Source organism: Macaca nemestrina, chromosome 12, assembly GCF_043159975.1.
Source record: "Macaca nemestrina isolate mMacNem1 chromosome 12, mMacNem.hap1, whole genome shotgun sequence".
Taxonomy (NCBI): domain Eukaryota; kingdom Metazoa; phylum Chordata; class Mammalia; order Primates; family Cercopithecidae; genus Macaca; species Macaca nemestrina.
The window spans coordinates 31145076-31167755 of record NC_092136.1 but is presented as its reverse complement, the minus strand read 5'-3'; the positions used below and the strand labels follow the sequence as shown (position 1 = coordinate 31167755).

At 46.7% G+C, this 22680-nt stretch overlaps 1 protein-coding gene and 1 pseudogene across 1 annotated transcript in view; both read right to left on the bottom strand.

The window, feature by feature from the left end:
• The window catches only part of LOC105471544 (ankyrin repeat and BTB domain containing 2), a 211884-nt gene that overhangs the window by 146926 nt on the left and 42278 nt on the right, over nucleotides 1–22680 (bottom strand). The window lies entirely within an intron of this gene.
• LOC105471708 (cobalamin trafficking protein CblD pseudogene) overlaps nucleotides 10990–22680 on the bottom strand; it is a 42356-nt pseudogene continuing 30665 nt past the window's right edge.

Genomic DNA, 22680 nt, shown 5'->3' with positions numbered 1-22680 from the left:
CGCCTGTAACCTCAGCACTTTGGGAGACTGAAGCAGGAAGACCCCTTGAGGCCAGGAGTTCGATACCAGCCTGGGCAACATAGTGAGTCCTCGTGTCTCTACAAAAACAGGTTTTTTGTTTGTTTGTTTGTTTTTTTGAGACTGAGTCTCACTCTGTTGCCCAGGATGGAGTGCAATGGCGCAATCTTGGCTTACTGCAACCTCCGCCTCCCGGGTTCAAGCGAATCTCTTGCCTCAGCCTCCCGAGTAGCTGGGATTACAGGTGCCTGAACCACGCCCAGCTTTTTTTTTGTTTGTTTTTAGTAGAGACAGGGTTTCACCATGTTGGCCAGGCTGGTCTCCGACTCCTGACCTCATGATCCACCTGCCTTGGCCTCCCAAAGTGCTGGGATTACAGGTATAAGCCACCATGCCTGGCCTCTACAAAAACAATGTAAACATTAGCCAGGCATGGGGGTGCAAGCCTGTAGTCCTAGCTACTTGGGAGGCTGAGGTGGGAGAATCACTTGAGCCTAGGATTTCGAGGCTGTAGCGAACCGTGATTGCATCACTGCACTTTCGTCTGGACAACAGAGCAAGATCCTATCCTTAAAAATTAAAAATAAGGCTGGGCACAGTGGCTCATACCTGTAATCCCAGCACTCTGGGAGGCTGAAGCGGGTGGATCACGAGGTCAGGAAATTGACACCATCCTGGCTAATACAGTGAAACCCTGTCTCTACCAAAAAATACAAAATATTAGCCAGGCATAGCGGTGGGCGCCTGTAGTCCCAGCTACTAGGGAGGCCGAGGCAGGAGAATGGCATGAACCTGGGAGGCGGAGCTTGCAGTGAGCCGAGATGGCGCCACTGCACTCCAGCCTGCCTGGACGACAAAGCAAGACTCTGTCTCAAAAAAAAAAAAAAAATTGAAATAAAAATATTCTTATATAAGATAGCATATTTGTTGCTGATGAGAATGATCCAGCAGAGAGAGGAGAAGTACAGGAGCAATGATCTTACACAGGCTAGAGGTGGAGGCTAGAGGTGGTGGGACCCTGACGTACAAGTTGGGGGTTGGCCAGAGACAGGAGGAGGAACGAGTCACTGCTGGAGGGCTGACAGGGTATATGGAGACAGATGCAGGAAGAGTGCTCTATTTGGGAAAGGTAATAGAAGGAAATTCTTCTGATTGCTTCTGTAATATATTTTCAGTTGAATGTGAAGGGATGGCAGGCTTTTAAGGTTTCAGAAAGAAGAGGTGTGGGAAAATAGAGTGAGCTGGCTATGGAATGAATGGCATGGTCAGGCAAAGCAGAAAGCTCTCTTGTGTGACTGTGACCATGACCATGCCTTAGTCAGCCCAGGCTGCTATAACCAGTGTCCCAGGCTGGGCAGTTTATAAACAACAGAAGTTTATTTCTCACCACTCCGGAGGCTGGAAGTCTGAGATCAGGGTGCCAGCATGGCTGGGTTCTGGTGAGGGACCTCTTCTGGGTTGCAGACTGCCAGCATCTCACTGTGTCCTCACATGGCAGAAAGAGGGCTAGGGAGCCACTGGGGGTCCCTTTTATAAGGGCACTAATTCCTTTCATAAGAGCTCCACCCTCATGACCTAATCACTTCCAAAGGTCCCATCTCCAAATACCATCACATTGGGGGTGACACAAGTGTTCAGTCCATAACAGGCTAAAAATTGAAAGTGAATTCATAGTCAGGCATGGTGATGTGCACCTGTAGTCCCGGCTACTTAGGAGGCTAAGGCGGGAGTATTGCTTGAACCCAGAAGATCAAGGCTGCAGGAAGCTATGATCATGCCACTGTACTCCAGCCTGGGCGAGAGAGCAAGACCTTGTCTCTAAAGAAGTAAATGAAAATAAAGTGAATCCAATCAGCTTGGTGTGTGCCTATTCTCCAGCCACACTGAGCTCCCTTGGTGCCAGCAGGGAGAGGGCAGACTTGGGTTTAACCAGGGTTAGGATTTTCCAGAAACGGTGAAAGAGAATGAAAGGCAAGGCAGTGTGATGGGGCATAAAATCTAAGGAGGGGAAGGAAAGAAGGAGGAGGATGGGAGAGTTCATGGACAGTGGAAGATCCCACTAGAGTGTTGGGACCAAGAAAATTAAGCTGGAAAGATGGGAATGGTAGTCAGAGAGAAGGAAGCTTAATAATATAATTTCAGAGATGATGCAGTTACTGGTCACGAGGCCCAAGGTATAACCCTGAGGGCAGGTAGCTGAGGTCAGATAAAGGACAGGACCATTGGAAGTCAGTAGGTCAAGGAATCACAAGACCAGTGTGCTCTGTGGATGTTGACATTGCCAAGAATGAGGTGGGAGTTGTGCAAAGCAAGGCAGTGAGGCAGAGGCCAGCATCTTCCAGGAAGGGGCAGGGACGGGAACCTAAGACCTGCATACCACTGAAATAAGGAGAGACAGCCGGTGGCATAATCTGAAATACTGTACGCTTCAAAAAGACTGTATTTCTTTTAAACGAGTAAACAGAGAAATGGTCTGGAAATGGCAATAAGGAGGGTCCTGGGCCATATCTAGACCTTGCAGAAATAAATCGCCACAGTTGGAGAAGGCTGTAGGGACAGTGATGTCTTCCAGGCTTCGGGTTTCAGTTAGGGCACGATGGAGAAGAAAATGTTTTGCTTTAAAAAGGCCTGACTTCCGCACAGCTCTGACCTGTGACTTGCTCGAAGACCTAGAGAAATTTACCACCTATCCTATTCATGAGTTTTAAGAAGACTTTCAACAAGTGAGGCTTTTATTTGTACATACAGTGTAGCCAGAAAAGGACTTACGGTGAAAAGGAACACGTTTTAAAAGCATTTCATTAAGGCAATCTAGATTTAGTCTTGGCACTTTCTGTACGTGTTCATTTTATATCCCCACTTCCTAGCCTGGTACCTGGCACACAGTAGGTGTTCCACATTCATTTTATATCCCCACTTCCTAGCCTGGTGCCTGGCACACAGTAGGCGGTCCGCATTCATTTTATATCCCCACTTCCTAGCCTGGTACCTGGCACACAGTAGGTGTTCCACATTCATTTTATATCCCCACTTCCTAGCCTGGTACCTGGCACACAGTAGGTGTTCCACATTCATTTTATATTCCCACTTCCTAGCCTGGTGCCTGGCACACAGTAGGCGGTCCGCATTCATTTTATATCCCCACTTCCTAGCCTGGTACCTGGCACACAGTAGGTGTTCCACGGATTTTATGAATGATTTGCTTTTCCTTAAGGTCACCTGCTTCTCTTTAGTCTTTGTACCTAGAGCTTGCTCTCTCTCCAGTCTTCTCAATTACATATTTTTTAAGTGGTTAACTTAAAGAATACCAGCCAAATTCTGGTGAACTTCTTCTAATGTGCTTTCGCATAGAATATCGTGAAACAAAAACATATCCCTACTGGAGGATTTCCGAGCTGGATAAAACCAGACAATCTATCCAATTTTTATCATCTCGCTCAGACTCAGTGTTATGGTTTTAATGTGTCCCCTCCAAAATTCAGGTGTTGGCTGGGCGTGGTGACTCACACCTGTAATCCCAGCACTTCGGGAGGCTGAGGCATGTGGATCACCTGAGGTCAGGAGTTTGACCCTGTCTCTACTAAAAATACAAAATTAGCCGGGCGTAGTGGCGCATACTTGTAATCCCAGCTACTCAGGAGGCTGAGGCAGAAGAATTGCTTGAACCCAGGAGGCGGAGGTTGCAGTGAGCTGAGATCATGCCATTGACCTCCAGGCTGGGCAACAAGAGTGAAACTCCATCTCAAAAAAAAAAAAAATCCAGGTGTTGCCGATGTGATGGTATTAAAGGGTGGGGTCTTTAAGAGGTGATTATGCCATGAAAGCTCCTCCCTTTTGAAGAGGATTAAGGCCCTTTGAAAAGAGGCTTCCCAGGGCCATTCAGCTATCCTGCCTTTCTGCCTTCTACCATATACAAACACTGTAATTCCCCTCTGGAGGGTGCAGACCTCATCAGACAGCTAAACAAGCTGGCACCTTGATCTTGGACTTCCTAGCCTCCTGAAATATGAGAAATGAATGTCTGTTTTTTTGTTTTGTTTTGTTTGTTTTAAATAAATTACCCAGTCTCAGGTGTTCTGTTACAACAGCATAGACTAAGACACTCAGAGAAACCAAACTGACTTGCCCAAGATCTCACTTGGTGAGTATGAAATGGAACCAGACCCAGGACTCTTGGCTATCAACTACTCCAATACACACCACAAAATCCATGTCCACATTTCATTGCCAATTACCAACCAGACTCAATCATTCATGGCATAGCCTTAGCACAAAACTATGGCCTTAATTTCTGATTTCAAAATGGAAAAAATTATAGAAAGAAACTTGGGGTGGCGGTGAGGAATGGTCTTGTTTCTTCTTTTTTTTAAACCAATTACTTTTTTTTATTTTAAATTAAAAAAAATTTAAAAAAAAATGTTTTTGAGACTCTGTTGCCCAGGCTAGTGTGTAGTGGCATGATCTCAGCTCACTGCAACCTCCACCTCTTGGGTTCAAATGGATTCTTGTGCCTCAGCCTCCCCAGGAGCTAGGACCACAGGCGTAGAACACCACGCCTGGCTAATTTTTGTATTTTAGTAGAGATGGGGTTTCACCACGCTGACCAGGCTGGTCTCAAACCCCCGGCCTCCAGTGATCTGCCCGCCTCGGCCTCCCAAAGTGCTAGGATTACAGGTGTGAGCCACAGCACCCGGCTTAAACCGATTACTTTTAAAAGTCATTTTATTTGTGATCTTCTGATAAAAAACTGGTGGGCCTGGGGACACCAAAGCAAAAGAGTTCAGTGTTTCCTATGTACAACCGGGCCCGCGTAGATGTTTAAATTAATAAAGATCCCTTATCTAATTTCATTCTTGGTACTTCCTCACCCTCTTTCAAATTCCAGCCCTTGAACAGTTTGAATGATTGAAGACACAGCTTAAGGTTTCATAGGAGCTTTTCAGGGACGTCTGCATTAATCCTCTGCTCCATGCAATGTAGAAAACATTAAGTAAAATTGTCTGAAGTTAAAATATGTACTTAATTCCCACTACAGGGAATGGATCTTTTTAGCAGATGTTTTTCTGGAATGGTTGGTGATTGTAAAATAGGAAGAACTAAAAGAATCAAAGTCAAAGTGGGTAAAAAGGATAGATTGGGCAGGGGTTTGGACTAGGGGGCAGGAATGGCATATCAATTAAGTTTCCAGACTGTTGCTTATGAAAAATAAGCTGTCTTTGGATCATTTCTGGGACACAGCTATACACGATGGTCATGGACCAAAGAAAATGAAATCCAAATTGATGTTTTTTAAAAAAATAATCATTTAAGCAAGACGTTCCTCTGATGTTTAAGCCAAGATCTCCAAGGGTATCAGGTTCCCTTATTTGGAGGAACTGCGCGTTTGGAAAGCCATGGTCGTATACTCCTCCCAGAAAACAATGGAGGCGGTTGTTTGCAAAGCCGAAGGAGGCTGCAGGCTGCTGGAGGTGGCAGCTCGGCCTGTCCTGCTCCATTAGGAGCCTGCCAGCCCACCACTCCTGATGGGACATTTTAGACGAGCACATGAACCCTCATGGAAACCTTCAGGGGGACGGACTTTTTCATTTGTTAACTGGCTTTTCTTTTCCCAGGCTCAACTGACAGCAACTACTCTCGGGGCCCTCGTAGCCAAGGCATTTGGAGTTTGCTCATCTGGGGCTCCCAATGTGCACTGCTCTTACATTAGAAATAAGAGGGCTACAAAGCCAGAAGCAGCGGGTGAGCTGGAAAGGAGCAGAACGTTGCCTGGGCTGGCAGCCTTGCTCCACCACTCTCAGAATGAGTCAGCTAGTTCACCTCTTTGTGCTCCAGTTTCATCTCTGTCAAATGGGAGTAACACGGCTGCCTCCTTCATAAAGGCACACAGAGGACTGAAGGAGTCAGGAATAAAGTAGTTAGCACAGTGCCTGGCACAGAGTCAGAGCTCTCTGCCTCCTACGCTTGGTGGGGGGAAGGTGAGGGGCGGGAATACCTTCAAGGTGAGGAAGGGGTCTCTTTTATGGCTCTTAAGAATATATTGTTTTCTTTAGAGGAGCTATTTTACAGCCCGCTGAATCTAACTGCCACGCTAGCTCAGCATGAATACCCTCCATTAAGAATCTTGTCACACCCTTGCTTCACAAGTTGTGGAAACCCAAATCAGACTGCATTCAGCATTGGGTAGTGGGAGACGTACTGAAGGCCTTTCAATTTCCAAAGCCATGATCAGAATGAAATGTCCTTGCAGCAGGCGTTTTCACATTTTAGAATTCAATTACAAAACCCTACCATTTAGCTTGTTAGGCTGGCTGCTCCACCCCAGAAAGAGTGACAAAAGACCATCTTTACAGCCAGGCTGCAAGTTCCAGTGCTATAAATCACCGGTTATCGGATGGAGTGGAACTCATTAATATAAACGAGAAGCCTGAAAGGCACCCATTAGCATGCTATTAATTTGTTTGACGATCTACAGCATGGCAAGAGCTAAAATAGTTAGGCTGGGCAATACCACATCTCACGCAGAAGAATAATCTGGTCCCATTAATTTTTGTCTTAGGCTTGCCAAATGTAATTGGGCATAATCAGGGCTCATACATCTCATAGTGTTTTCATCTTCTGTTCTTTTAAAAAAAGAACACTGGGGCGTGGGGGAGGCGCTCCAAGTCTTGGTACTCAATAAAGATAACCAATGAGAAGGGGTTTTAGGTTGAAGCAACCCGCTAAGGACTGTAAATGCTTCCCCTTTTGTTTTCTTTCCTTTGCTCTGCATTTTGGATTTGTTTTTCATGAAATGAAAGTGAATCATAAACTCCTTCCCAGTTGGGTTAACTTTACTGATACCTTCATCCACCCAATTTCTTGGGGGGGCTGGTGTGGAGGGCAGAGGAGGATCCATCTAGTTCCTGTGGGTAGATATAATTGTCTTCAATATTTGCCATTAATAAGGAGGCTGGGGGAAGCAGAGGATAAAAAGCTTTATTGACATCTTTGTGGTCTCATGTCTTTCTGTCTGATTGCCAGATGTTTCTGTGGCTGGTTAGCCTTCCAGCCCCAAAGCTGTTACAGAAAATGGACTTTCAGCCTTGAAGGCCTCTAACAGCATCTTGGTCCACCTGGGTCACTTGCAGTTAGGAAGGAAGTCAGAGAAGGGAGCTGCCCACATGCTTCTAAACAGCGCTTCCTTCTTTTCCCATAGTTAGTGTTTTTCAAAGAACATCATCTTGCCATCAAATGAATTAAAGAAAAAAACCTGTGTTTTCAGGTCCTGGGATAGCAGATAAGGCCCTGTGTACTTGAACTAGATATTTCGAATGATCACTTGACTATAAACAAGATTTAAAAAAAAAATCCAAATCAATGAATATGTAATTTTCCTGCCAAACAAAAAGCTAGCATAAACAATGAGCTTACATAAATTGGGGCAATCAGATCTACCAACAAAGCATGAAGGCCTAGCCTCAACACTGAAAGAAGAGAATAGATAAATGCTGTTGAATTTTGTTCTCTGAATAACACGTTTTAGCATCCCCCTCTGCCTGTGGCCCAGAGATGGATCCACCTTTGAGTATTTAGAACTCTTCAGTTTCCTCTTGCTATGGGAGGCTTAACATAAAAAAACATTTAAACATAATATAGGCCAGATGCAGCAGCTCGTGCCTGTGATCCCAACACCTTGGCAGGCCAAGACGGGAGGATGGCTTGAGCCCAAGAGTTCGAGACCAGCCTGGACAATTATTGGACAAAACTACATATGTACAAAAAAACACAAAAATTAGCCGGGTGTGGTGGAGTATGTCTGTGGTCTTAGCTACTTGGGAGCCCAAAGCAAAAGGATTGCTTGTGCCCACAGGTTTAGGCTGCAGTGAGGCCAAGATGGTGCCACTGCACTCTAGCCTGGGCAACAGAGTGAGACTCTGTGTAAAAAAAAAAAAAATAAACATCACAAACAATACATGTCAGGGTATAACATTTGGCAAATAATAGAAAATACATAGATGATAAAAATCACATGTGTGTACACCCCCAAGATAATCACTAGGTAACACCCTGGTATACTTCTACTCCTCACATATGTGTATGCTTTTACAGAACTGGACCATAATACAGCTAGTTTCTCGTCTCCACCCTCTTCCCCACAACTGGATATTTCATGAGTATTTTCGTATGCTATTACATTTCCTTCAAAGATGTAATGTTTAATGAGGGCTGCATACATTTCACCATATCCAAGTGCTATGATTTATTTAACCATTCTCAGATGATAGATATGTAGACAGGATTTTAATCTTTCCCTAGCATCGCTACTAAAATTAAACTGTTACCTCTTCCTATCTGAAACTCATGACTGGTCAGATTCTAATTCATCAAGGAATACTCTACTTGGGAAACTTGAGAGCGGGAATTCTTGCCCTGGAGCCTCTGGTGTGAGAAGGCCCGCTCACTCCCCAGACCACAGAGGGGCTCACGCTGCAGCCAGAAACACTGCCAAGACCTGAAACCAAGGGTTGACCTGGGCCTGCTATTTCTCTCAACACTTTGTTGGTCATTGAGGCTGTGACCCTTGAATGAGTCAGTGTTTGTGGCTTTAAAAAATACCTCAAGGGCAGCAAGCAAAAAATGATGTTCCTGTGATCAGCTAAGGCCAAGGAGCCTCACTCCCGCCGGACCACAGCCTCGTTAGCGCTTGTGAGGGGTATTAGGTTTAGGTGACATAATCAAAGGCCCAGTCAGAAGGGAAGCTGGGGCATTCCTAGCAGTTTAGTTCATTACCTAGATTCACCAGGGGATTGTGAGCTACTCAGGGGTCTGGGGCTGCAAAGTCCCCAGTTGTAAATGGGAACCAGATCTCTATCTAGGGTAGTTGGTGCTTCACTGGGAGGGCAGGGTTAAGATAAGGACCTGATAAGACACCTCCAACCCAATTTCCTGGCTCTGGCAGATTTATTCCTGATGGCTTTCCTTCTCAACATTCCTGTCCTTCAGGCCTTTGATTTTAGGCAGAGACCACAGAACACTTTCTCAGGTAGGAACCAAAGAGACCGCACAATTAGCCTCTCCCACTTGCCACCGTGCTGTTGGATTTATGGTATTGAGGAAGATGGCAGTGGTCAGCTCACTTCGTTGGTCATGAGAGAGAGCCACAGGAAGGCTAGGAAGAAATAGAAAGGTCACTTCCTGTGCTGAGCACTTCCTAGAGCAGCACCCAACCACAGGCCAGCACACCGACCACCGGCTGCAATTCTGGACCACTCCATCGCACAGCCTACAGAGGTTTCTAACTGTCTTCTGTTTTTATTAACCAGTCAAGCATGTTTCACTTTACACTCTGATAAGAGGATCAGAAACAGCTTTCCCACATCTAAGGCACTCTTAATCAATTGCAAGGAATACAAGAGCAGCATCACGTAGAGGCTTCTACCCACAGGAGGAAGAAATCGAATGTTTTCTTCTTTAACTGCCAATTCTAATGCACACTTTTTACCCTTTATAGTAGAGCCACACTTTGAATGCATTTAACTTAAATGAAAAAAAAATAGTCATAAATTCTTATACAGCTGTCCCCCCATCCACAAAGAACTATGGGTACTTTTTTTTTTTTTTTTTTTTTTGAGACAGAGTCTCGCTCTGTAGGCCAGGCTGGAGTGCAGTGGTGTGATCTCAGCTCACTGCAGCCTCTGTCTCCTGGGCTCAAGCAATTTTCCTGCCTCAACTTCCCGAGTATCTGGGATTACAGATATGTGCCTCCTTGCCCGGCTAATTTTTGTATTTGTAGTAGAGACGGGATTTCACCATGTTGGCCAGGCTGGTCTCAAACTTCTGACCTCAGGTAATCTACCCGCCTCGGCCTCCCAGAGTGCTGGGATTACAGGCGTGAGCCACCGCGCCTGGACTCAACTACGGGTACTTTCTGTGGTTTCAGTTACCTGAGGTCAGCTATGGTCTGGAAATATTAAATGGGAAATACACAGAAATAAACAGTTCCTAAGTTTTAAATTGAGTGCCGCTCTGAGTAGCATGATGAAATCTTGCCCAGTCCTGCTCTGCGGTGCCCAGGACTGAATCATCCCTTTGTCCAACTGGTCCATGCTGTATATGCTATCTGCCCATTGGTGTACAGGAAAAAACATGGCATATCTAGAGCTCAGTCCTATCGCAGTTTCAGGCATACACCAGAGGTCCAACGTATGCTTTGTGGATAAAAGATTATTGTATTTTTTTGTTGTTGTCTTTATTTTTTCTTTTTATGGAGAACAGGATCTCACTATATTGCCCAGGCAGGCCTTGAACTCCTGAGCTCAAGCTACTTCTGACCTCAAACTTCTCTGGCCTCTGCCTCCCTAAGGGCTGGGATTACAGGTGTAAGCCATTGCACCTGGCAGTTATTGTATTTAAGTAATTATGTGCCAATACTGTTACAAGTGCTTCCTACAAATGAATGCATTTAATCTTCTGAATAACCCATGAGCTAAGTATCATTCCCATTTCACAGATGAAAACAGACACAGAGACTGGGCGTAGGGGCTCACACCTGTAATCCAACACTTCAGGAAGCCAAGACAGGTGGATTGCTTGAGCCCAAGAGTTGGAGACCAGCCTAGGCAATATGGGGAGGCAAACCACATGAGAAAAGAAAGAGAAGAGTAGGAGGAGGAGGGCAAGGGAGGGGAGGGGAGGGGACGGAAAGGGAGGGGAGATGAGGGGACGGAAAGGGAGGGAAGATGAGGGGAGGCGAGGGGAGGAGAGGGGAGGGGGGGAGAGGGGAGGGGAGGAGAGGGGAGAGGAGGGAAAAGGAGGGGAGGGGAGAGGAGAGAAAAGGAGGGGAGGGGAGAGGAGGGAAAAGGAGGGGAGGGGAGAGGAGGGAAAAGGAGGGGAGGGGAGAGGAGGGAAAAGGAGGGGAGGGGAGAGCAGGGAAAAGGAGGGGAGGGGAGAGGAGGAAAAAGAGGGGAGGGGAGAGGAGGAAAAAGAGGGGAGGGAAGGGAAGGGGAGGGGTGGGGAGGGGAAGGAAGTGAGAGAGACTAAGAGGAGTTAAGTAGTTTGTTCATGGACATACAGGTAGGAGTGGTGGGGCCAGGATTCAAACTCGGGCAGTCCACTGCAGAGGGCTCTTCACCAACCAAAAGCCACAGTGGCCCTGGCTGACGTGGCGTAGGAGTTTTGGCTGCCAGTCTTTTCCAAGGGCATATACCCAGAGTGAACGTGTTTCCTCTGCCAGCCTCAGTTCCCAGGCGCCTGTCAGCGTAATTCATGGGCCATTCAAAGTGTCTTCAGGAGTTATTCTGGCCACGTGCAATTTGTGCTGACATCCAAGCCTAACACCTAAGCAAGGTAATATTCCTCTGTGTCTGCTTCTATGTGGACAAGCACCTTCCACATCGGGGCGCACATCTCAGGCTAAAGAAAACATGGGCTCTGAATGAAGACCCCACATAGGTACAGTTGCTCTACAGTTGGGAGGCGCTCGCATCCCCAGCTTTAAATCAAAACGTTAAGCTAGGTCTCCATACTAAACTCATCAGCACATGCCTGAGAGACCTTGCACAGGCCATATGCTTATTCTCGGCAGTGTTTTCCTAAATGTGTAAACGGCAGTGGCTTTACGGGACAGGCTTGCTCCTGCATGCACACATTCGCTCTGATACCTGGGCACACTTCTCTCCTCAAAGAGGAGAATCTTGCAGTTTGAAACATTCACTACGCATGAAGGTATCACCAGAGCGGCAGTAACACCACATGGGCCTCCCAGCAAACTGAAATAGCCAGTCAACGGAGCGATTATTGAGGTTTCACCTTCCTGGCAGAAAATCATCTTGCGCATTGAATAAACATTCCACAGGTGGCTTTGGAGCTTGACAGGAAATGTGTGGAGTAAGGGAACCAGAGGCAAAAGATCTGATATCTTAATATATTTCATTCATGATGATTTCCACCTTCAGAGAGAGACAGTTAAGAGAGTACAAGGGAGTAGAATTTTACTTTTTCCTCCCTCTAAACCTTCATTCTCAACATATTCAAACTTAGAGAAATAGAAAGGATAGTGCAATAAATACTCATATATCCTTTACCTACACTTACCAATTGTTAACACCTTTTATTTTCTGAACAATTTGAAAGTTGCAAACACGTGGCTTCCTCTATCAATATTTCAACATGTATCACCTAAGACAAAAGACATTCTTCTATGTCACATTGCCATTGTCAAGAAAGTTAATACTGACACAGTAATGTTATCTAATATCACGCCACATCATTATATTAACTCTTAATAATATTAAGAGTCAGCAAAACCTCAGCTAAATAAAATGATCCAATTTAGATTCAATTCATTTGTTCGTATAAAAAAAAAATTCTAAAACATACCAAAGTCCATTCTCTAAGAACAGGAAGTTAATAGTCATATTCTCTAAGAATGCAGTTAGGTATTTACAGGTCTCAGCACCATGACTCTAAACTAATTTTCTCCTTATACAACATTGTAGACCCAACAGGGGAGGACAAAGCTTGAAGCAAATGGCTCCCACTAGACACCTGGAAAGCTGCTTTTTTTTTTTTGAGACGGAGTCTTGCTCTGTCATCTAGGTTGGAGAGCAGTGGCACAATCTTGGCTCACTGCAACCTCTGCTTCCCAGGTTCCAGAGATTCTCCTGCCTCATCCTCCTGAGTCTCTGGGATTATAGGCATGCAACACCACACCTGGTTCATTTTTGTGTTTTTAGTAGAGATGGGGTTTTACCATGTTCGTCAGGCTGGTCTCGAACCCCCGACTTCAGGTGATCTGCCTGCCTAGGGCTCCCAAAGTGCTGGGATTACAGGCGTGAGCCACTGCACCTGGACTGGAAAGTTGTTTTTTAAAAAGACATTCCAAGCTAGATGTGGTGGTGCGTGCCTGTAGTCCCAGCTACCCGGGAGGCTGAGGTGGGAGGATGGCTTGAGCCCAGGAGTGTGAGGCTGCAGTGAGCCATGACTGAACCACTGCACTCCAGCCTGGGTGACAGAGTGAGACCCTGTCTCTAAAAAACAATAAACAGGTAAAACATAGAAAAGAAAGATTGGAAGGTACATCATTTTCTTATCTTTCCTTTTTTATAGACAAATATTACTTTATAGAATTTTTCGAAGAAGTTATTTGGGAAATTCTGCTGTGTGAAAGTTCTGATGAGTTCAACACATAGCAGGCACTTAAATATGCCTCTGGACTAAAGTAAAGCTTGCTTACTGGTTTTCCAGCCATAGCAAGCAATGACAGCTAGCACCATGTCAGGAGACTTAAAAAAAGAAAAAAAAAGGAAAGCAGACGAACTTTAAGACGACTCAGTAAAGGGCCACTGTGTGTAGTAGGGTAGACTTCCCTGCACACCTCCCTGAATGAATTCCTCTGTTAGATGCTGGTATCCTAAGGCATAAGGACAACCCAAGTCACCTAGGCTCCTGCAGGCCTATGCTGCTATGGATGAGAGCCCTCCCTCCTGGTATTGTGAGAACTGTTGAACAGCAACCAGTGCTCCCAGTGCTCCCAGTGCTCCCCGAAGGTAACAGGTTGCTAGGTCACAAAAAGGAGGAGTCCAGCACAATTAGGTCACTTCTCTAAAGCACCTGTGAGATCAGAATTGAGAAGCAACCAGCCACGTTCTCCCAACAAGATCCCATGTTTAGCCCTACATCTTTCCCCGCCTCCTCATATGCATAACCTGTATTACCACGACATCTAACATGCTTGGAGAACAGCTCGCACCCCCAGTACCCAGCTCTTCAGCAGTCTCCACCATCCAGAATGCAGCCAATGAGCAGGAAATGAAGGAAAGAGTTTGAGCAGTCAACAGAAACGCCATAGATCCTGTTCATGGCTCTCCTGAGACAGGGCACTACAAATTCTTTCCTTTCACACGTTTTCCAAAGTGTAATTTCCCTGGGGACACAGATTGTGTTCTCTTGGTCTGATTCTTATATTAATGGTTTGAGTCTGGCCCCATAGTTAGATGGCTCTCTTTTTTCTTTTGAGATGGAGTCTCACTCTGTTGCCCAGGCTGGCGTGATCTCTGCTCACTGCAACCTCCATCTCCTGGGTTCAAGTGATTGTCCTGCCTCCGCCTCCCACATGGCTGGGATTACAGGCACGCGCCACCATGCCCAGTGAATTTTTGTATTTTTAGTAGAGACAGGGTTTCACCATGTTGGTCAGGCTAGTCTTGAACTCCTGACCTCGTGACTGCCTGCCTCGGCCTCCCAAAGTGCTGGGATTACAGGTGTGAGCCACCGTGCCCGGCTAGATGACTCTCTAAGTCACAATATGGTGAAATCAAAAAGGTGGATTTTTTTGGAATCAGCACCCTTTCAGCAAGTTACTGAACTTCTCCAAGCCTCCATTTCCTTTTTCTGAAAATACAGTCTTTTCACTTCCTTTAGGGATTTTGTGAGATGAGAGATTACACATTGAAAAGCCATGGAGCTCAGTGGTTAAGAGTGTGACTCTGGGGCCAGACTGCCTGGGATCAAATCCTAGCCCTGTCCCCTCTTGCTCTGTGACCATGGACAAGTTACTTCACTTCTGTGTCTGGGCCTTCTCATCTGCAAAATGGGGATAACAACAGTAGTGCCGACCTTCTATGTTACTGTGAGGATTACATGAGTGGACACATGTGACGAGCTTAGAATACGGGATACAGGGGAAGCACTCAATGGATGTTTGTGATTATTAGTCATTGCTACTATGTGTACATTTCCAGCCCATCACCTGACACATAACAAGTCCTCAAAACAGCCTACTGACTAAAGGAAGCTGGAGGATTTTATTTCTCAGGCCACAGCTTGTTCAAAGCAGCAAGAAATGACAGCTAACAGTGTTAGAAGGGCTTAAAAATTTATAACACAAAAAGCAGGCATAAAAACTTAACACTGTAGTGTGGGGCCGTTTAACATTGGGACCAACGTTCATCACATCTTGGAGTCACTCCCTGAGGGCACAAGCACTGTAAGAACACTCATGGATCTCGAGTCATCAAGAACATAGTCACATCTACTCAGCTCTGTTTAAGAAAACAGGAAACTGGCAGGGTACAATGGCTCACACCTGTAATCCCAGTACTTTGAGAAGCCGAGGGGGGGTGGATCACCTGAGGTCAGGAGTTCAAGACCAGCCTGGCCAACATGGTGAAACCCTATCTACACTAAAAATACAAAAATTAGCTGGGCGTGGGTAGCAGGCGCCTGTAATCCCAGCTACTCAGGAGGCTAAGGCAGGAGAATTGCTTGAACCCAAGAGGTGGAAGTTGCAGTGAGTTGAGATCATGCCATTGCACTCCAGCCTAGGCAACGAGAGGAAACTGTCTCAAAAAAAAAAAAAAAAAGAAAGAAAGAAAAAAAAGAAAATAGGAAACTGTGTGAAATGCTTTTCAAATGCTTTGGTCTTGAAGAGTTAAAATTTTATTGCAATGACAGTGTTTTGGCACTTACAAGGCACGAATGTGCTGCAATCCTGAATGCCTCTGTGGTCTGATGGGCTGAGATTTCAGCAGAGGCAGATTACTACGAAGCCAAAGTAGCGTAAACTTCAGGCAGCCTCTACTTGTACAGGTTGATTCCAAAACTTCTGGAGGGAGCCTGGCAATGTGTTCACACGGACGTGTGTGTTTGCCAAAGTAAGATTAGTCACTGTCAGTTGATACCATTGTCTCTTTCACTGCAACTGACCACATGCCCCCATGCATCGGGTGGGCATTTTGGGGACCTTGATGAAGTAAATTGAGTTGGGGATACAGTCAGCTGGGCTCAGTGGTTAGCAGTCACGTCCACTTAGAGTTAATATATCACTAACAATCCCTTATACCAATGACATCCAGAAGGACTCCTATTGCAAAATATGTTATGACACAAGGGTTCAGGTCAGAGGTTATATCAAGATACGAACGGGCATTACCGTGCTCAACACCAGAGGCGGTGCTGGGAGCAGAGGAGAAACGAAACTCACGACTGACGGAGTCAGAAGCTAGGCTTGTGGAAAGTTCTTCCAAATCTCACTACTCAGAAATGAAAGAAACGTGGCCACAATTTCCCCAAATTTGACAATAATCCTAATACTTGATATCACTAATAGTGAGTTATGAAGTTAAAAGAAAATTTTCAAAACCACTGGAGAAAAGAAAAACTTTTGGTTAACTATTTTAAAGGGAAGACTGAATTGTTCCTTTAGAAAACAGTACAGAATCATTGTCATAGGAAGAGGTGATCAGAGTCAAAAAAAAAAAAAAAAAAAAAGATGGGGAAAAATAGTATTGTCAAGGTGTGTAAGGCAGTTAAAGTTATTGATTTGTGGTATGTGTCAGCTTTAAAAATTTTTTCTTATTTTAAATAAATGTTCCCTTTTCCATCTCATTGTGCATTTGTAATTTTGGATTCTTTTCCTTAACTATATTAACTTCAGGTGTCAGGAAACCTGGATCACTCCTGACAGTGGCCTAGTGATCACGTGGGCTTGACCTTGACATTGAGTAACAGTGATAGTAACTTCTATTATATTGAGCAACCGCACTGTGTCTAAAAGGGGGAGGAGCGCAGTATGGAGTATGTATGTCTCCTGCTCATCAATGTCATGAGCCCAGGGAGGAAAGCACTGAGAGCCCAGGAAGGGCTCGAGAAGTAATCCCTCATCCATATGCAGATGACTTTCAAATCCTTATCTTCAGATCCAGTATCCAATTTTTACTTTACCACTTTATTATTCCACAGATACCCCAAACTTGGCCCCTGTCCTGTGTCCCTCCCTCTCTCAACTGAAGCTCCAGCATCTACCCTGCTGTGAGTGCCAGAAATGTGAGTCCCCATTCACCTACCCCTCCCTGCAACCCTCCAAGTTGCGAATCAACTTCCAAATCTGTCACTGCTGCTTTCCTCTACAGCCACCCTCACGTCCCCAAGCTTGCCTTGCCTCGCCTCTTCCCTGGAGTACTCCATGGCGCCCTTGTGGGTTTCCTCCTCACACCCCTATCTCTCCAGCCAGAGCAAGCCCTCCTTTCAGAGCACAGTTCTGACCACATCAACCTCTGCTGCATCCCTCCAGCCTTTAAGTTCCTGTTCTTTTCAGCCTCAGGGCCCTCACACATGCTGTTCCCTTTCCCTGTACCTCCCTCACCCCCGCAGCACCCTCCCTCTGCTAGTCAAGTCCTCCTACCCAACTGGGTCACAGGCCCCTGTTTAAGAAGGCACATGGCTCTCCTCTATGGGTGGACTGCATGGAGGTTATGCTGTTTAATGTGCGTCTCCTTCACTAAACCGCTGACGGTCACCTACATCTCATATCCTTAGTCCCTCGCACAGCTCCCCACATGACACACTCAAACATGGCTGTGAGAGTAAATGTGTGCATTTGTGCTATTTTTGGAAGGGAAGCAATTTCCCCGGTGGTCCCTCTCTTCAGCCAAGGTCCTGATGGAGGATACCAGTTAAACTGGCGCCGGTCCTGGGGAAACCACAGAGAGACGCTGTTTCTCCATGTTGAAGGGGCCCCTACGCACAGCCTGACCCCTTCCACTGCCCTCAGTTTCTGACCTTCTTGGCCTTTGGAGAAAAGGCGGCTCCTCAGTGCTCTGGCTTTCGCTGGCTCCAGGACGCTGCATCTCGTTCTAGGGGACCCTGACAGGCCTCACACACACCCTGGCTTGTCAGGCCCCGGAAGGGCTGCCTGACCCGCTAAGAGCCGCCACCTGTGAGGTGAAGCTGGACAGGAACATAACACTTCCATGCTGCAGACCCAGAAAAGCACATTGCAAGTGCTTCTAAATTTATCTGCTGGCGAGAAATCTAAAAATACCGAAGGTGATGTTTAGTCCTGAGAACACCAGAGTGGCTGGGATAGGCCTCAGCTGTCCTCATCATTACCCTCAGCTCCAAACCAAACCGAATAAGCTCACTCTAAAACATCTCATCTTGCAGCATATAAGGGTTCTTCAAACAAGTCCCTCGGCCACTCCCAAAACCAGATTAAGGCAGAGCGCCTCATGTAAATAGAAATGCTGAAGCCGCTGCTAATATTTTGAGAGAAGGAGAGAGAGAACACATATTACTTTCAGAGATAAGCTGAGGTTGTTCTCCAGGGCCGAGTATAAAATCTTTTTTGAAAAGAAGGTGTCCATTTATACTGGGAGGCACTTATTTAAGCTCAGCCCCAGTTACTAGTATTCTTCCCTAGGGTAATTATCACACCTTTTCTCTTTTGAGATAAAGCCTACAGCAAAGGATGGAACAAGTGCTACAGGTGAGCAATCAACAACCACTCTGCTGGAGCAGGACTTCTAACGACCTGTTCATTCAGAGAAAGCCAGTGGGGGCCGGGCGTGGTGGCTCACACCTGTAATCCCAGCACTTTGGGAGGCCAAGGTGGGTGGAGCACCTGAGGTCAGGAGTTGGAGACCAGCCTGGCCAACATGGTGAAACCTCGTGTCTACTAAAAATACAAAAATTTGCAGGTCATGGTGGCACACGCCTGTAATCCCAGCTACTCAGGAGGCTGAGGCAGGAGAATCGCTTGAACCCAGGAGGTGGAGGTTGCAGTGGACTGACACTGCACCACTGCACTCCAGCCTGGGCGACAGAGCAAGAATCCATCACACACACACACACACACACACACACACACACACACACACAAAAGCAAGCAAGCAAGCAAGCCAGCCAGCCAGCCAGCCAGTCAATGGAACAGCAGGTGGTTCTGCCTGGAAAGGGATCTTCAACCTGACACAGCATCTCCAGATACCCCTAAACGGTCCCTTTTTGGTTAAACACTGGAATCCCAAGAAAACACACCTTGTCCATTCATTTCAGAGGGTCTCTACGAGGCAAGTGATGTTGGACTTAGGACAAGAAGATTCAGGCTCAAATTGGTGAGTTTTCTGCACTATAAACCCGGGGTGGTGACTGCTGTGGGGGTCACCTTGAGAATTATAAGGGATAAACAAGATGAAAGCACATTGATGGCCATTCCACAGGGCTTGACAGGGATACGCAGCTTCGGAACCCAGTTTCTGGCTTTTGTGCCCAGGAGAGCATTCAGTACCTTATTATTTCTGGATCAAAAAGGTTATTCTCTAAACTGTTTTCAGGGTCAGATTGGTTTGCAGTCCTCAGAGTTCCCATTTGTTCTTTCATCTCTCAGCTGGTCTAAGAGAAAATAATCCCACTCCTCTGAACAATACTGTGTATGAGGTTCTACTATTCTCTTTTTGGAGACAGGGTCTCACTCTGTCACCCAGGTTGGAGTGCAGGGGTGCAATTATGGCTCATTGCAGCCTTGACCTCCTGGGCTCAGGCAAGCTTCTCACCTCAGCCTTCCGAAGTGCTGGGATTACAGGCGCGTGCCACTATGCTGGGCTACTATTCTCATTTTATAGGAGAAATCGCCTCAGAAGGGGTAACTTGTGTTAGGTTACAAAGCTAGCAAGTGGCAGAGCTGGGGCCTGAAACACAGGCCTAAATGATTCTAAAACCATGTTATTAAAAGAGAGAGAGAGAAAAAAGAAAGAACAGAAAAGGCCCAATTTCTTAGCAAGTGAAACTACATGCACTAAAAATAAATCTGTATTCTTGATTTACAAATGGCCCAGGAACTGAAAGAGTTAACAATAGCTCACTGTCAGTGGAACAATTTATACAGGAGCCCATGTGCATTTTCTTGCTCAAGGGGTTCTGGAACCTTCCCTGGAATTAGGTCAGCAGCTGGAGAGCAGCTAGCAGTGGAAAGAGGAGTAACAGAATGACCAGACACCCCAACCGCTTCTGGCGCTGGCTCTGAAAGGCTGGCTCCCGGACAGACGGAGCGTCCCATTGGGCCGGCTCCCGAGCACCTCAGCGGTCTCCCGGGTAGGATGTGGTCTGACCACATTCTTTTAAGTGTATGGTAGCTCCTTACAAGCCACCTGCCTGAGAAGGCAAGCCAGCACTCCAGCAGCAACCTGCACCACCATCAGGCCCCCCAGAGAGTGCCACCTCCTGCCCCTTGGGGCCCAGGCTCCCTGGAGATGCAGAGGCTCTTTTGGCCTCATACACAGCCCAGTCATTGTAACCCAGACCATCGGACAAGGAGGATGTCTGGAGAATATCTCAAACGCCCTGAGAGGTGGAGTTGTTACAACACACATTTCATGTAGACGGTGATATCAGTCATGCCACGAAAGTGGGAGAGATGCCACCGGGAGGGCGCACCTGACTCAGTTTCTTCATCTGTCAAATAGAGGTTATGACAGGACTTTGCAACTCTATGGAGAAACAAGTGGATCTGTGTGAAGCACTCAGTGCCTGATGATGAACACACACTCATTATGTCCAGCTATTTTTACTACTATTTCTTACCACCCCTATAATGAGTAATAAGAAATCATAGATTTTCTGTGTAAAAGGCATCCTCACTGTCCTCAGCAAGGGACTTCCCCCAGCACTGCTGACGTTAAGGCTGAGTTCTCCTCCAAGGTGGGGCAGGTTGGAGGCCACGACCCAGTTCCCACACGGTGCTAGGGTGTGGGTGCTGCCTGTTATGTGGTGAATGGATAAACATGCTCTGGAAACCGAGGGGGCTTGAGGTCCCAAAATTTACAACAGCAAAGGGGAGGGGCTGATGCTGGTCACAGAGTGATGAGGGAAACTACTACCTGAGATACTCCCATGCATGTGGCTTTAATTCCTTGATCTCCAGCATCCCCAAACCCTCAAGGGCCATGTGGAAGGCTGGACAGATGGCCATGTCGCATGCCCTAGAGATCTTCCAGAGCAGCTGGTCTCACCAGACTTGAGGCTGCTTCTTCCCAGATATGCTGACACAGAGAAGAGGCTTCTGCAACCTGTTCACTAAGCGGGTCTGAGATTAGACTGTAACCTCGATGAAGGTGGGACCGGGTCTGTTTTACTTACTAGGGTATCTGTACTCTAAGGCTGAGTCGGCACTTGGCACATAGTCCATGTTCAACAGTATTTGTCGCATGAAGAAAGGAATGACTAGAAAAGCCAAATAGATGTGTGTGTTTTAAGGACCTACCATGTGACACACCTGCGCTAGGTGCCACAGGGGCATGATCATTTCTTCTCTGCACACAGCCGCAAGGGAGAGGTGCTCATGGCTCTCCTTTAAGAGAAGGACACTGAGGTTAGGAGGTCAGTGTCCCCTCAGACCAAGGGCTCATGACTGGTGGGTGGCAGAGCTCAACCTCCCCCAGGTTTCTGATGCTGCTGTATGGATCCTCTCAGAAGGACTGGCTAATTTTCAGCGTCCAGATCAAAATGAAAATGGAAGGCTCCTTGTTCAAAAATTAAGAATTTCAAGGCAGGGATAGCTGATCATCAAGTCAAGTGTGGAGCCCTTCTGAGTGGGGGACCCCGTGTGACAGCACAGGCTGAGTGTCCATGAGGCTAACCCTGTCTGAGAGGCTGAGGGTGATGCCACACTTACAAGGCACAGTCAGCCCCCATGATGGCCCTAATGGTTTCCATGTTGCCAAGCTCTAGCCCAACTCTCCAAATGACTTCTCCAGAAAGGCCGCTGCAGATTATCTTACCCTCCTTTCAAAAAACAAAGACTGGAAAAATCCTCACCAGAAGAGCTCAAAATTCCATATTAAAAAGAGGCCTGCACTCGCGCGAGCCTGCCTTCTGGACGGTGTGCATTTGCATGAGGTCACGTGAGCGCAGACACTGTCTGTGGAAACAAGCTCGCCTGGCATTTGGAAACTAACTGGGACCAGACCCTTGGTCGAGGAGCCCCAGTTACCACAGAGCAAGTCTCCTGATTAAAACCAGGGCACTGAGGTTCCTGGGTTTCACTGAATAAACACACCCAGTTCAGGCTGACTGGTTTCAGCTGATGGGGAGAAATGAGTCTATTTGAAATAACCTGTGTCTGGGGCCATCCTGACCCAGGGCTCTGAGGGTCTGGGGCTTGGCTCTCTGAGGTTTAGAAGCCCATCTTTGGGAGACTCTTGAGACAAAGGAGAGCTGTATTCGGTCAGCTAAAAAGCTTTGGGGAGTACAGGCCCCAATCATTCATGAGGAGGAATGGAAACAATTAGACTGATTCCAGGGATGTGTTCTGGGTTCCCATTCTCCTCTCCTGGCATCCAGTGCTTGTCTCCTCCATCCCTCCTCCCCTGCCTCAATCATAGCTCACCCTCGGCGCTGGGCAGCCATGGGCAGGGAGAGAAGGGCACATTCTGGCTAGCCGTGGCCCGGAGGCTTTACTGTGGTAAGTATAGTTCTGAAATGCGCAGGTCTCCTTAAATTCAACTTCTCTTTTCCTATCAGAAATGACACGAGCAGCCACCCTCCAGGTTTCCGGCTGCCTTTCATGGCAGGATCTCAGTGCTTCTGACACACAGAATTCCCAACACCTGTGCCAGCCAGGTGCCGGCCATCTACCCTTCACAGTGGAGGTAGCTTAGCATAACTACTTCAAGGTGAGCTTATGTGGCAATTTCTAATCAGTCATCGTCAAACTGCTGATTAAACGTTTGCAGTTAAAATGTTAAGAACAAAAGAAAAAATGTGTTGCTTTGTTTCATCCAACACTTGACATGACAAGAACTAACTTTGGGATCAAGTAGCCAGGGCTGCTAGAACAAGGCTAAAAATGCCGAGGAGGAGGGGAGACAGCCCTCACTGACGGCACCCAACGTGAGCCTGTGTTTTGTGGTC